Source organism: Thermobia domestica, chromosome 1, assembly GCF_964235325.1.
Source record: "Thermobia domestica chromosome 1, izTheDome1.hap1.1, whole genome shotgun sequence".
Classification (NCBI taxonomy): domain Eukaryota; kingdom Metazoa; phylum Arthropoda; class Insecta; order Zygentoma; family Lepismatidae; genus Thermobia; species Thermobia domestica.
The window spans coordinates 54,361,645-54,377,184 of record NC_137454.1 but is presented as its reverse complement, the minus strand read 5'-3'; positions in this window follow the sequence as shown (position 1 = coordinate 54,377,184).

The following is a 15,540-nucleotide window of genomic DNA, read 5'->3' as shown; positions in this document are numbered from 1 at the left end:
GGCAAATATGGAGAAAATCATATTTTCATGTACCTGTTCAAAATAGGGAAGGAAAAAGGGCCCGCGAGATTTTAACTGATTCTTGTAGTACTCAACGAGAGAAATCGACTAGTGAGGGAATTTTCAAAATCGGCGCAGGCAAGCATGAAGAAAAACCCATTTTCATGTACCGGATCAAAATGGGGAAGAAAAAGGGCCGCGAAATTTTAACTGATTCTTGTAGTACTCAACGAGAGAAATCGACTAGTGAAGAAATTTTCAAAATCGGCGCAGGCAAGCATGAAGAAAAACGCATTTTCATGTACCGGTTCAAAATGGGGAAGAAAAAAGGGCCCGTGCGATTTTAACTGATTCTTGTAGTACTCGTCGAGAGAAATCGATTAGTGAAGGAATTTTCAAAATCGGCGCAGGCAAACATAGAGAAAATGGCATTTTCATGTACCGGTTCAAAATGGGGAAGGAAAAAGGGCCCGCGAGTTTGAACCGTTACGATGTATGTTCACGAATGTGCTCGTCTTCTCAAATTTAGTTAATTACTGTAGCACTGAAACATGTGACACAGAGTCACATTGTGGATGACTCTGCAATCGGCAACCACTGCACATATACTCCTCCAGTCCCACAGTTTTATTATTTCGATCCATTTCTCACGTGCTAACGGCATGGTTTAACATCTGCAAGAAAGAGGTAAATGTAACGTTCAATTGGCAATAGCTTTTCACCAAATTAAGCTGCATGAAATCTGATTGCATTTTTGACATACTGAGAAAATTCTAGCCCGTGGCCATATGTATCACATATCCCACCAGTTCATAATAAAAATTTTGAACACAAAATTACGGTCGTCCGTGTGATGTACTCCCAAAAGGCCTAATGTGTATCACCCACCTCACATTCAATGAAACCACATCCGTGTAGAATTTAGAAAGGAACTTCTTATGATGTATACAGTATGTCTCAAAAGTTCCCTGACATAGGGTAACTCTGTTATTATCAGAGTTACAGCAAAATGTAAGAGGAAAAATCATATCGAAATATGACGTTTTCAATCTAAAGTGAACACTTTTTTTTTTTCAAAAAAAAAATCGGACGAGATATTTGTGCTGTATACTCTTTATGCACCCAAATTTAAATGAAAATGCAACGTTGTCATTTACCTGGACCCACAACATAAGTGAATGAAGTTCCTGTTTGAAACGGGGGCTGGCCATCGAAATGTTAGCGCAAAAGAAAGTAACTTCATTCACTTATGTTGTAGGTCCAGGTAAATGGCAACGTTGCATTTTCATTTCACATTAGGCGCATAAAGAGTGTACAGCGCAAACGAGTCATCCGATTTTAAAAATTCCTTCACTTTAGATTGAAAACATCATATTTGGAGATGCTTTCCTCTCCTACATTTTGTTGTAACTCTGATAATAACAGAGTTACCCTATGTCAGGGGACTTTTGAGACACCCTGTATACCTTATTTAATGTATGTTTTATGTCACTATAACTGTAGTATAATTTAGTTTGTTTAAATTTACAATTTAATATAAGTAGATTCGGATTTACATGCGTAGGATTTTGTATGCATCTAACTAATGAATTCTTTTATATTCATGCTTCACTTAGTGACTTGGCTTTGGACTGCAACTGATTATTGTAACCCATTATTGCTTGAGAAGAAACAAGATATCCGAATCTTCATTTGAAGAAATCAAAGGTCTATTGGAAAGCTGGGGATTACAATCATTAATTTCTACATTTCAAGGTGCGTAAATTATATATTCTGTGTTTCTTGTTAAATTACTATTACTATTATTGGGTTTAGAATCAATCAAGCACTTCATGATATTTTATGGGGATCAAGATGGGTGCCAGATAGATAAGTATTTAAGCGTCAGGTTCTTAATTCTTTTCAATTTAATATTTAATCAATGATTATTTTCTCCCTCGTTATTCGGCCAAATCGTATTCCAAGATCATCAATTTTCATTACTCAATTCTGACCGTCAACCTACATAGCATATTCGTAGGACGTAAAACAAAGATTTCCTGTTATTTTTTTTTGTTTCTATCTCTTTCCTCCATAGCTGTGAAAAATAACGCCTTCAGCATCATAAATTTGTATGCTACTTGCGCCTTCAGTCGTCTACTCTTTGGTGGCTCAGTGGTAGAGCGTTCACCTCCGGTGCAGGGGGTCCCTGGTTCGATCCCAGCTCGCGCCGTGTGGACTTTGTGGTGGACAAACACCGTGCTCGTGGGTTTTCTCGGGGTTCTCCCATTTCCTGCTACTTTCTTTATTCCACCATTTCAGTCATTTCTCATTATCACCGTCTCCTTTAGCCTAACCAGCATAACCGTGGGACGTTAAAGATTTCATTTTTTATTAATCTCAGTATTTTATAGTGTATTCTTAAGCTTAAGGTGATGTATAATTAAATTTTGAATTCAGTTAACTTATTTTATTTCTCAGATTGTTTTTAAAATGAATGTACAAACGTTTATTTTCATTCTTGAGTGTTTAAAGTGATGTATAGTTATTAAACATAGTATTTAATATTGTACTCTTAACGTGAAAGTGATATACAGTTAACTTTTGAATTCAGTTAACATTTTTCTTTCTGAAATTGCTTTAAAAAGTATGTAAAAACGTTTCTATTTTCTTTCTTGAGTGCTAAAAGTGATGCAAAGTTATTAAGCTTACTACTTTATATTGTATTCTTAACCCTAAACTGATACACAGTGCGTTTTTGAATAAATTATATCAAGTTATTTGAGTGACGAATACTGGTAGAAAATCCTGACTACTACTGGAACATTTTGATTTTAAGGTGACGACTACTGGTGCAAGGATTTTAAAATATTGTTTTTCCTTCAACGCCTACTCCTTTTTGAATTCTGACTATATGGTCATTATAGGAAGGATCAGTGAGTCCTTCCAACTATGGTACAGCTCCGACAGATTCACGATGCTCAGAGAAGAGACAAAATAGTATGTTTTCAACCTTAAAGTGAGAACCATTGGCGTTTTTACCCTGCTATGCAAAAGTAAGTGAGTACTCCAATGGGGTTCCAATGCGGTACCTAATTTCTGCATTTTAGATATTTGGAAATACATGTCTCTAAAATGTAAACAACTGATTTTTTTTTTTTTTAACTGAAAACTGCAACTCGGTAAGCCTTATGGATACCGAGATATGGGAAAATAAAGAGCGATACTATAGGTATGTGGGACTTGCATACTTGACGCTAGAATTCGGAAATTGAATTAAAATATGACTAACGGCTATCAAGATGTTGTCAAATAAAGGGAGGACCAACACAGTTAAGGGGTTTTAGTGTTAGATACTAAAATTTCCGAAATCGGTCATAGAAAGTTAATAAACACCAGTAGCAATTTCATCTTAAAGTAATTAGATATCTTCAGGGGGTGTTAGAACATCATGGAGTCTACCAAAATTAAATTTTAAAAGCTTTTGAAAATATAATCTGACATTTGTAAACAATATTTGAAATATGTGTTTACCCAAAACTTCCAGCTAGTACATCTAACATCTGGAGAAACACTGAAATAAAAGCGTATGAGATCTTGAAATTTCGGAAACAATTATTGGTCGCAACAAAATTAAATCAGATGGGTACTTCTATGGGTTAAATGAGTACCTTAGTACAATTTCGATCGAAAATTTAGTTCAGTCCTAGGTTTTCTTCAGGCAATTCCAAGGGTTCATCGAGCTGTGCAAAAGAATGAAAAGTCGCTGTCAATATCTAAGATAGTCGAGAAGATATAAGGAATTATATATTTTATGACGTAAAAATAGATCTTTATGGATTTGTACTTTTGGGTCTTTCCCATAAGAAAAAAATTCAGGAAACTACTGTATATACCTTAATAGACAATTCAATGGACGGGGATACAGTAGCTTAGTGGTAGGGTTTTTAACTAGTCTTCTTTTGCAGAAACTATTGGAGTTTTCACTTATCCCATAGAGATACGATCATACTTAACTCCCTATTTCATTTTAAAATTAAATAAAAGGAAATATTTCAGTGTAGCGACCCACGATTATGCATTTTAGTCTCAGGGAGATTACGATTAAAGCAAGTGAATGTTGTTGACAGAATTGATGGAATGCAAAGGTGGGAGGAGAGGTAGTACCCCTAGAAAACCCACGAATACGATGTCCACTACAAACTGACGGCCGCGGATCGAACCACGAACCCAATACACCAGAGGTAAGCACTCTACCACTAAGCCACCGTGCTCCCGCCCATTTAATTTTCTATTAAGGTATATACGGTTGTTTTCTGAAATTTCTTCTTACAGCAAAGACTCAAAAGTACAAATCCATGTGGGTCTCTATTTTTACGACGTCATAAAATAATTTCTTATATCTCGCTTGCTATATTAGATATTGACAAAAAAATGTTCACTTATTTCAGAGCCCGATGAACGCTTGGAATTGTCCAAAGAAAATTTAGAGCTGAATTAATCTTTCGATCGAAATTGTACTGACAAGTCTGAGGTAGTCACTTAACCCATAGAAGTACCATCTTATTTAACTTTTGTTAGGATCAATAATTGTTTTCTGAAATTTCAAGATCTAATACGCTTTTATTGTATGGTGTCTCTCTAGCTGCTAGATGTACTAGCTGGAAATTTTAGGTAAATACATATTTCTAATACTCTTTACAAATGTCAAAATATATTTTCCAAAGCTTTTAAAATTTAACCTTGGTAGACCCCATGATGTTCTTAAACTCCATGGAAGTACCTAATTACTTTAAGATGAAATTGCTACTGATGCTTATTAACTTTCCATGACCGGTTTCGGAAACTTTACCACCTAACACGAAAATCCCATAACTGTATGGATCCTCCCTTTATTTGACAATATCTTGATAGTCATATTTTAATTAATTTTCTAAATTGTACTGTCTAATATGCAAGCTCCACGTACCTATGGTGTCGCTTTTTATTTCACCATATTTCGGTAACTGTTAGGCGTACCGACTTGCAGTTTCGGCAAACACACACCTCTAACGTTCTTTAAAACGTTATTAAGACATATTTTAGAATATTTAGAAATGAGAGTTCTGCGAATATCATGGTACCCGAAAAGCCCCATCAGGGCGTGTGTGTAGTGTATTTAATTGAAATTACTTTTGAGGTTGTTGTAAGCCCTCGTAATTACATTCCCGAAACTGCACAATCTAGTACTCAAACCCCACACTTCTATGGTGTCGCTCTTTATTTTCCCATATCTCAATATCCATAAGGCTTACCGAGTTGAGGTTTTCGGTAAACAGATGTCAGTTCCTTACATTTTAGAGACATACATTTCCATATATCTAAAAAAATACAGACATTAGATACCCCATGGTACCCCGAACACCATTGGGGTACCCACTTACTTTTGAATAGTAATACATTTTGAGTTGTTATTCAGCATCAATAAACACTTCGTAATTTTTCTATGTGCAACCTAAAAGTCCATACCTGACCGAACAGATTTTGTCCATTTAATCTCAAAAATGTTAAGATACTTTGTATTGTTAAGTACAACCAAGTTGAGCACACCGAATGTAACATTTTAAATGCTTTCTGATTTTTGTTTCAGGTATTTCGTGCATCAAACCAGGATTCTGCTTGAAAGACAGTGAAAAGAAGCAGTGTAGGTTTTGGCTAAAAGTACGTCCTTTCTGAAGACAGACCCAATTGTATTTACATTCTTTTGTACGAACATATAACCCTAATAAAGATACTGTACTACAAATTATTTCTTTCTTCCATAAATTAGAATAAAATATTGTCTCTGTTTAAAGAAAATGTTTGTTACTGTTAAGTCATTTCAACTCTTTTTCTCTGTAATAAGAACATTATCTTTCGCAATATTTTTTTATCTTCGTGCTATTACGTTTGAATGAAGTAAAATTCTATACGAAGCACTATTATTTCAGACATGCATTAATAACTAATGTATTGTTCTGTATGTAAGACAATGTGTATACTGAACATGTCTAGCAAAGGTGTTGTTTTAATACAGAATCTGTAACTCAGCTTTTCAGTAGTCAACTTTATTGGGGATCCGAAGAAAGAAGTAAAAAAAAAAAAAAAAAAAGTTCGACTTACCAACGTATATGTGTTCGAATTCTGGACTAATCCAAATTATCCAGAGAAATCATATATTTTTTGTTGCAATTTCAGATGTATCCTTTATCCAAGTCGTATGAAACGGAGACTTCATACATCGCTATACTTTGTATGAACTATGTTCCGTATTTACTTAATCACTTTGTAACTTTCTCTAGTGTTGACAAGGCCGCAGGTGTCAATCGAATAGTTTAGTGTTTCACTCATGTCACCTTGTGACTAAGGTACGTCCTGTCGGTATATATATATGGTACTGGGTTCAAGTAGCGATAAAATACATTTTTAGCATTAAACAAATGCAAAAGTCTACACGAAATGAGATACCATGATCTCTGACTTACGGATAACACCATGAACTAATGGTACTGAGTGTGATTGAGTTTACTAGTTACTATCTGGCTAAAATCAGTGTTCCTTTAGCTATAGTTCTTTTCGTGCTCTGAATTGCAAAGTTTGAAATAACAGTTTTAAATTATTGTATATATATATATAATATCTTCCGAGTAATTCTGAGAATCATTGCTCTTTCTTTAAGCAATGTATGAGACTGTTAATCCGCTCGTTGCTTAAAATGTTGCACTAAGAAGGATGCACCCACGAAAATCCAAATTTGCAGAATGTCTAGAGCAGGGAAGGATAAATATGTTTAGTCGATGGCTGCACAACGCCTCCGCTGTCACCACGTTGTCGCACAGCGAATACGGCGGACGTTTAAGAGTATTCTGCACTTACTATTAGGTATCGGCCTGGGAACTTTGGCGCAGCTACCCAGCCTCCTTCTTGGTGTTGCATTTTTATGGCGAGTACTGAGTAGAAATTATCTTGTGAGCGAACACGTTTTCAGCTGACACCATACTTTTAATTGTTGCGACATTAAAAAAAAAAAAAAAAAAAAAAAACATACCTGTTAATTAAAATGTACAGAGAAGTTGTTTGAGTTTGAATATAGGATTGTATATGGCTGTGCATTTTGCATTATTATTAAAGTGCTGGAACTAACTAACAACAAAGCATATGATAAATTCTTACAGTAATATATCACATATTGATTTACTCTGTATGAAAACGAAAATAGTTTAACATATGGTTAACCTCCTTTGTGCCCATAATTTTAAAATTAACGCTTGTGTCACTTTTCAACACTTGGCTTTGCAGTAGCTTCCCAACGAATTAGCAGGAAATCCAAACTTATAGGACACCCTGCAGGTAAATACATTTCTTTGGACACTTTCACTGCTCCAAACTAAGATTGTTAATTTTATTATTATTGGCACAAAGGAGATCAAACATATTTTAAGCTATTTAGTTTTCATACAGAGTAAAACAATATTTGACAACATTACAGTAAGAATGTATCATGCATTTTGCAGTATGTTGCAGCACTTTAATAATGGTGCACTATACGTACAATCTAGATCCTGCATATGTCCAATCCATATATTACAAGAAGGCAATACGTATGCGATACAGGTAAAATCCGTATATTTCATATGGACAACCTATTAGCTATATACATCCAATCCATACATTACATATGGCCAACCTGTACGCGACATACGTATAATCTATATGCTGCATGCATACAGTCTGTAAGCTACATATGTGCACTCTGTATGGTGCATATGGATATTCTGTATGCTGTATCTGGACAAGCTGTGTGCGACATAAGGAAAATCTGTATAATACATACGTACAATACGTATACTGTATCTAGTCGTACGTACGGGGCACAAGTACAATATAGATGCTGTCTTGGGGTTGAACGAAAGAAACATACGTAAAGAACGTATATTGCATACTTCTTGAAATTATGCTCCGTCCTGATAGTCAGTGTGTGTCGTCATTATTAACCCACATGCTACATACGATCCTGACGTCACAAAGCTAGATATCACCTCCGTATATATTTGTTACTGCAGATGACGTCACACGAATGACGTCATTGCACTTATGCAGACAGTGCGTATAATACATACTTTTTCAGCTATACGTTTGCTGCAGGATGTTATATACGGTTGTACGTTAAGTCCAGAAACTACAGGAATTACGAATGTAACCTACGTTTTTAAGTATGCCACCTACATTTTTTTTTCTCAGTGTACTACCTGAACCTGCACTCTTTAGACAGTGCATCATTCACATATGAGCATGTATCTCCTTGTTATTCCTCACGGCATCTGTGCATGCCTTTTTACAGACACAAGTTAGACATCTTGATAAAAATCGGCAAGGAGTACCATAAAAGGGAGATTTTTGTCGATTATTCCTTTGATTTCTCAATGTTTGTAAGATTTGAGCCCACTTCGGGTTGGAGTTTCTAATTCAGTGTTTCGTTTCTTCTTGCATGCATATGTAATAAGCAAATACATTACATACACAATTAATTATAACATCAGTGATATATGGTGTTCATTAGGCAAAACACTAAAAACAATAAACATTAATCTTACAAGGAGGGTGTCCGAAGTGTAAATCTCAGATTTCAAAAATGTTTGTGCAGATCGTTAGGGGCGCTCATAGAATAAAGATCGGAACAACAAATTTCGGCGGAACCCCATATTTGGGTGGGGCAGTGCCCCATTTGCGATTTTCGGCTTTCGTAGTAAAAATCAGCCTTTTGATTTGAAAATTGATTTCTTGTTGTCGTCAATCGTTTTCATTCGTCTTCATTTGCGTAAAGATACTTCAATTGTGGTCAAGAATCCCTGTGTGCGGGGCTCCGCCTCAGAACTCCTTCATTTTGACGAGCTGAATTCAAATTCGTCATTAAAAGTTCTTTGTGGACCACATATGCGACACAGGTCTCTACCTAGTTTCTGGGATGCTAAATCACAAGTTGAAAGAGAACTGAAGGGTTTGAAATAGAAGTTTGGCAGAATCAGTGCTTACTGTATGGATTGAAGCCAAAAGAGATTTCATGCCTGTATATGACATGGGTGTTCGAAAATGGGCAATTGAAAAAGCGATAAAAATTAATCTTGAAAACTTTAAGGGTTCCAAAAATTGATGCACCCGTTTTAAACGGAAACATAATATTATGTAGCGAGAAATAATAAAATTCGTGTCGCGATCAGACGTTGACAATTCAGAACAAATAGAAACTTCGGCCATATTTTTCGTTAGAAGTCAGGGATACGTTACCGGAATTCGATATAGACAATACTTACAATTCCTATCAAAGTGGTTTTGCAATGGAACTGCACTGTAATTGTATGTTAGGCATACAAGGTCAAAAAAAGTAGACGCTTCTGCACAATCCAAAAATGCCTTATCTCATAGCTATACAATAATACCCCTTACGTCTGCCAGTGGAAAATTAGTTGGGCCATTTTAGATTGTATTCCCAGAACCGACAGGAAAATTTGGAGCTCAGGTCAAGAAAACTTTATTCCAGCACCAAAATGTTAAGGTTTCTGCATCAAAATCTGGAAAGATGGGTAAGCTGCATTTGGAGGAGTGGATCAGTGACGTTTTGGTTCCTAACATATTGGACAAAAGTGTCTTGCTCCTAGATTCATGGTCATCTTTTATCAAGAGAGACGCAGCAACACATTCTGGACGAAAAAAAAACGTTATGTAAACAGATTCCACAACGAACAAATTGGGCTGTACAACCATTGGATATTTGGGGCTTTAGAATATGGAAAATACGGGATTTTGTACGGAAAATAAGAATTTCGTAATTTTACACCAAATTGATATAAAACTTCACCAACGTAACAACATTATAAAATTGCAATCGCTAGTTTATGAACAACTATCATCGCCAAGGTACCATGATGTGTTCATATATAGTTGGTATAAATCCGGATATGTAGATGCGAGGCCGCCAGAATTTCTTAATCCACTGAGTTAATCCACCAGAATTTGTTAATCATTTTCCTTAAACGACACTATCATATGCAATGAGTGCGAAGATATAACACTCCAGAAATGTAGTTGGTGCTGCAAAAGTCTTATTTCTGTAAAACATACAATACATAAAGTAAGCAGGAATTCTGCCAAACTTTAGCCCTCCAGTTCTATTTCAAGCCTTTCAGTTGTCTTTCAACTTGTGATTCGGCATCCCAGAAACTAGGTAGAGACCTGTGCCGCACATGTGCTCCACAAAAAACTTTTAATGACATATTTGAATTCAGCTTGTCAAAATGAAGGGGAGACATGTATCACACTTGTGAGGGGGACCTCCATTGGTGGATCTAGCCCGGGGCTGTGGGGGCATCCCACCAGTTTTTTTTAGTGACAGAAATAATTGAAGCTATTATTTATATATTCTTGAAAGTTTATAGTAAACTCATGATATAGTATCATAGCCTGGAGTCGGCTTCCCCAGTTTTTACCTTCTAAATCCGCCACTAGGGACCCCCTCACACACAAGAATCCCTGACCCACAATTGAGGTATCTTTACGCAAATGAAGACGAATGATAACGATTGTCGACAAGAAGTCAATTTTCAAATCAAAAGGCCAATTTTTACTACGAAAGCCGAAAATCGCAAATGGGGCACTGCCCCACCCAAATATGGGGTTCCGCCGAAATTTGTTGTGCCGATATTTATTCCATGAGTCCCCCTAACGATCTGCACAAAAATTTTTGAAATTTGAGATTCACACTTCGGACACCCTATTTGTTAGACCGGAGAGATGGTTATCCTTCGTTTTTGATTATCATTTAGCCACAAAACAAACGCCTGATATATATACAACTCCTGTATACAAATATGTTGTGTTGAAATGTATAACTCGCAGGATATGCTGCTTTACTTTCTTCAAATTTCAATACTCCCAGTGTACACCTAAAATGTAATAAAGAAATAACGTTTTTTTTTTAAAAGAGTATTAAATTAAAACAGGACATTCTACACAAAATTTGTAATCTATCAGTCATAAGGCATCTTTCTACAGGATGCGGCAAGTATTTGAGAACAGAGTATATGTGTCACAGTATCCTGTATGTTATTTGTAACGTATCCCTTTTTGTTGCAGGTAAACATGGCTAACAATAGGCTAACCGAGAAAATGAAGAGATATGCGTTCATCGTCTCCTTGGTTGCAGGACACGCCGATTCCATCATCGCTGCCTTCCTGAAAGTCGCCTGGTCACTCGTCTTGTAAGTTTAGAGAGCACTGGAGGCCGCCAATGGTGACGTGGAAACTGTTTTCCACAGGAAACGACATTGTCAGTGCTCACACAGAACCAGAAGTCCGAATTCATCGCTTTCGTCCAAGTTGTTGTCGAAGCGGACCCAAGGAAGTCCATGAGAGCACTCGCAAGGGAGAAGCAAGTTGACGTGGCCACTATTCGACATGTGGTGCATGAAGACCTCCGTTACAACCCATACGTGATGCGGAGAGGCCAGTTCATGCCCGCGAGACCCAGGGAGAATAGATTGACCCGCGCGAGGCATCTTTTGAACAAGCTGAAATATCCGGACTAGCCAGAAATGCTGTGACTCTTTTTGGATGAGAAAATCGTCCAGAACCAGAAGGCAAGCTGTGTAAAATACCCAGGGAGGTTCCGACTGTCATGCACACTAAATTAACCGCCTCCGCGATTGTTCTGGGGGTAGTGAAAAGTGAGAGCGATCGGATACCTTTACATTTCTTTAGTCAAGGTGCCAGAGTCAACGCCATTGCTTACAGGGATGTGTTGAAGACGGTTATGCAGTTCTGGATTACTGTTATAGCACTTGGCAGGCCATATGTTTTTCACCAGGACTCCGCTTCCGCCCATACGGCCCAGTCAACCCAACAACGATTGGCCACAAATTTTCACGACCACGTCCCCCAGCTCCTCTGATGTGAACCCTTTGAATTTTTGCGTCCGGGACGTGGTTGAGAGGGCCTCCAATAAGCATCCACACAACACCGTTGCGGCTCTCCGGACAGCTATTGTGGATGCCATGATAAACATTCCCAGGGCCAACCACATTCATGCCTGCCGACGGTTTGGACACCGTTTAGAGGCTGTTATTGCGGAAGATGGCAGTTTCATTGAATGATTCTGTATTGGCCTGTCTTCACGTGTACATGACGTTCAATGATCATTAAATAGTCTATCTTTAGTCTCTGTTCCATTTTACCGCGGATGTTATTTTGTTCTCAAATAGCTGCCAAATCCTGAAGAGCCTGTCGTTTTTGAGAATTCACTGTCGAAAGGATTGACAACAAACATATCAACTTTTCTTGACCTATCATTTTAATTTATAGACTATATGATCTTGCGCTTTCTAGACAATGCATCATTCACATATGAGCATGAATCTCCTTGTCATTCCTCACAGCACTTGAACATGTCCTTTTACAGACACAAGTGAAAGACATCTTGATAAAAGTCGGCAAGGGGTGCGATAAAGGGAAGATTTTTTCGATTATTTTTTCAACATTTCTCATCGTTTGCAAGATTTGAGCCAATTCCGGTTGAAGTTTCTAATTCATGTATGATCAGTGTTTCCTTTCTCTGGTATGCAATATGTAATAAGCAAATATATTACACACACAATTAATTATAATGTCAGTAATATATAGTGTTCATTGAGCGAAACACTCCAAACAATAAAGATTCATCTTAGCCTGAAAGAAATGGATATCCTTCGTTTATCATTATCATTTAGAAATAAAACAAACGCCTGAAATATTGTCGTATACCAAATTTTAAAAACCCCAAATTATTGTAAATATTTAAACTTTTGTAAAAATCTATGTAAATAATTCAAAGCTGGCTTGAGTACAAAATATTATTTATCTGAATTGAATTAATTAAATCAGGGTTGTTTCCAGGATGTAGTGCTCCTTATTGAAATAAGCCCGACACTTATTTTATTCTATCAGACATACATGTGGAACTCCCAGACAAGGAAATATAAAAGGCATGCGGATTGCATTGCTCAGTTTTATATAAAAGGACCACCAACGTTCACTGGATATCATTTCAAGTCTATACTTCAGTTCTAGACTTGCTATTCGCCTTAGGAGTTACATAAGCTACAGAGGAGGCGGAGTCTTCGAGGTTTATTACAGCTACCTCATTCATATGACCTTATCTGATAGTTTCAGATTCCTTGATTCGTATCTCAAGCACAGCTTTTATTCTCATTATAAGAACGAGTAATGAAATTTATTACTCAATTATCGTTTCTTATTCTCTTCAATCCATGTTTGTCTCTATCTCTCGCAATATTGTGAGAGAAATCAACTTAAGATTCAGATAGACGAAGAACCTAAGTCAAGGGTTGGATTGTCAGTTTATGCCCTAATATTAAGTATGTTTAAGAGAATGACAATATATACAACCCTTATATGCAAAGATGTTGTTTTGGAATATATAACTCGTAGGGTATGATGGTTTACTTTTTTAAAATTTTAACACCCCCAATGTACCCCTAAAAATGTAATAAATATGTAACGGTAATGTTTTTTAAATATTCAATTAGAACAGGACAATCTAAACAAAATTTGGAATCGACCAGCGAAAACTGCAAGTTTCTAGTACTTGTGGTTTTCGAGATCTTATTGTCGAAAGGATTGGAGACAAACGTACAAACTTTTCTTGAACACAAACATATAAACCAAGCATTTTAATATATAGATTGCAATACTTTATTCTGCTTTGATGTGAAATATATATTTCGTATGTCAACCCTATACTTACAATCTTGTACACAATCTGTCTCTCGAAGCGACCCTTCTTGATCCGCTAGTGTTCGTACAGGAGATTGAATGAGACTAGGAAAACGTGCTTCTTAGCTACAGAACTTATATAGGAGGGAAATACCAAAATATTATGGATACATTTATGACTAACATATTGAAAAAAATAAAATCGTTTATATCTATACGAGTTTGTAATTTCTTTTTAAATAACATGATTATACACTCTTTGTTTTTTTTTAAAATGTCGGTCATAAAAAGAATGGAAAACTTTTTTTTTTATTTCCCTAGTGTACTTCTGTTGAATTTAATAGAAATTAATAATTTTATGCGGCATACTTTTGGAACTGGGCTCCAGAATATTCTGCTTAAAGTTCGTACTTTCTTGCTATATTTTCTGCACTTTTTGATGCTTTATTTAGGTTAGGTTAGGTTAGGATATTTGGATTTGGGGGACCAGAATTCTTTGCTTAAAATTCGTACTTTCTTCCTATATTTTCTATGTTTTAGATGGTTTAGGCTAGAGTTAGGTTAGATTAGGTTAGGTTCTGTTAGTACTTAGTAATTACACTTAAGTAACATCAACGCATTTCACCTGTAAACATGCTGATTTTACCTGATTTTGATCCCCCAGTTCCAAAATTATCCCATTTTATGCCATTCGACTTGTTTACCTCTAAAAATTAAATCTTACGAGAAGTAAACGATATATTTCCGACTACTACTACTTCTTTTTTTTAAAAAAGTCCCTCCACCCAAAGAAAAAGAATATATTATAGAAGTCTCTCTTACTGAAGAAAGATGATGTTCTTTCGTACAATAATTTACACTGTTTTGTAATATTCGAATTAGAATGACGAGTTTAATTGAACAATGCAAGGAAGTCATCTTCTCGTGACAAATATGTTAATATATTTAAAGTTATTAATACTTCAGTAAGATGAAAATATTTTCAGGCTCTCTTTTTTTTTCTCATTCTCAGTAGAAAACAAAATGTTGAAATGAGAAATCTAGAACATACATCGTTTAAAAGTTTTATACCTGTGATTTCCATACAAACACCAAGTTTTTAATTGGTAAATAGAACTACACATTGCAGACCTTTCATTCTTCAAATAGTCTGAACTCGAAATATAGAATAATACCTCGCATTTTATGAAAATCATTTTAATACTTGTCAAAATGCATAATGTGAGCAAAATACAATAAATATACTGTATATCTTGATACGTATAAAAACAACTAAAAAATCCTTAAATGGAGTAAGATTTTCAAGTTGTGGGTTTTCAAATAGAGTGCGATGATATATTTGTTTTCATTTTTAGGCATTTTATTCTGTATATCCTTAGATACTGAAGAGATTTTTTAATTGTTCATCCAATATTGATTTTTAGTTTGGTTCTATTTAATACCAGACGTCAGTTTCGAAAGTTTAAGACTATATTTTAGAAATACATTCTATATACAGTCTTGTTAAAAAAAAAAAAAAAAAAAACTGGTTATCCACCTTGCTTAGAAAGGCTAGATTCTGGCAAACATAATCCTAATAGATTAACTCAAAATAAAGATCTCAATTGACAAAAGAAACCTCCACATTTGGTTGATTTTATTTTTAACTGAGGGTAAGAGTACAGGACTTTTTAAATAAAGATGAATGGCCATTTTTTTTGCATAACATTGTAATACAAGTGAATTTGACAAAGGTGAAATACATTTAAAAAAAACACACAAAACACTTCACAAATACTT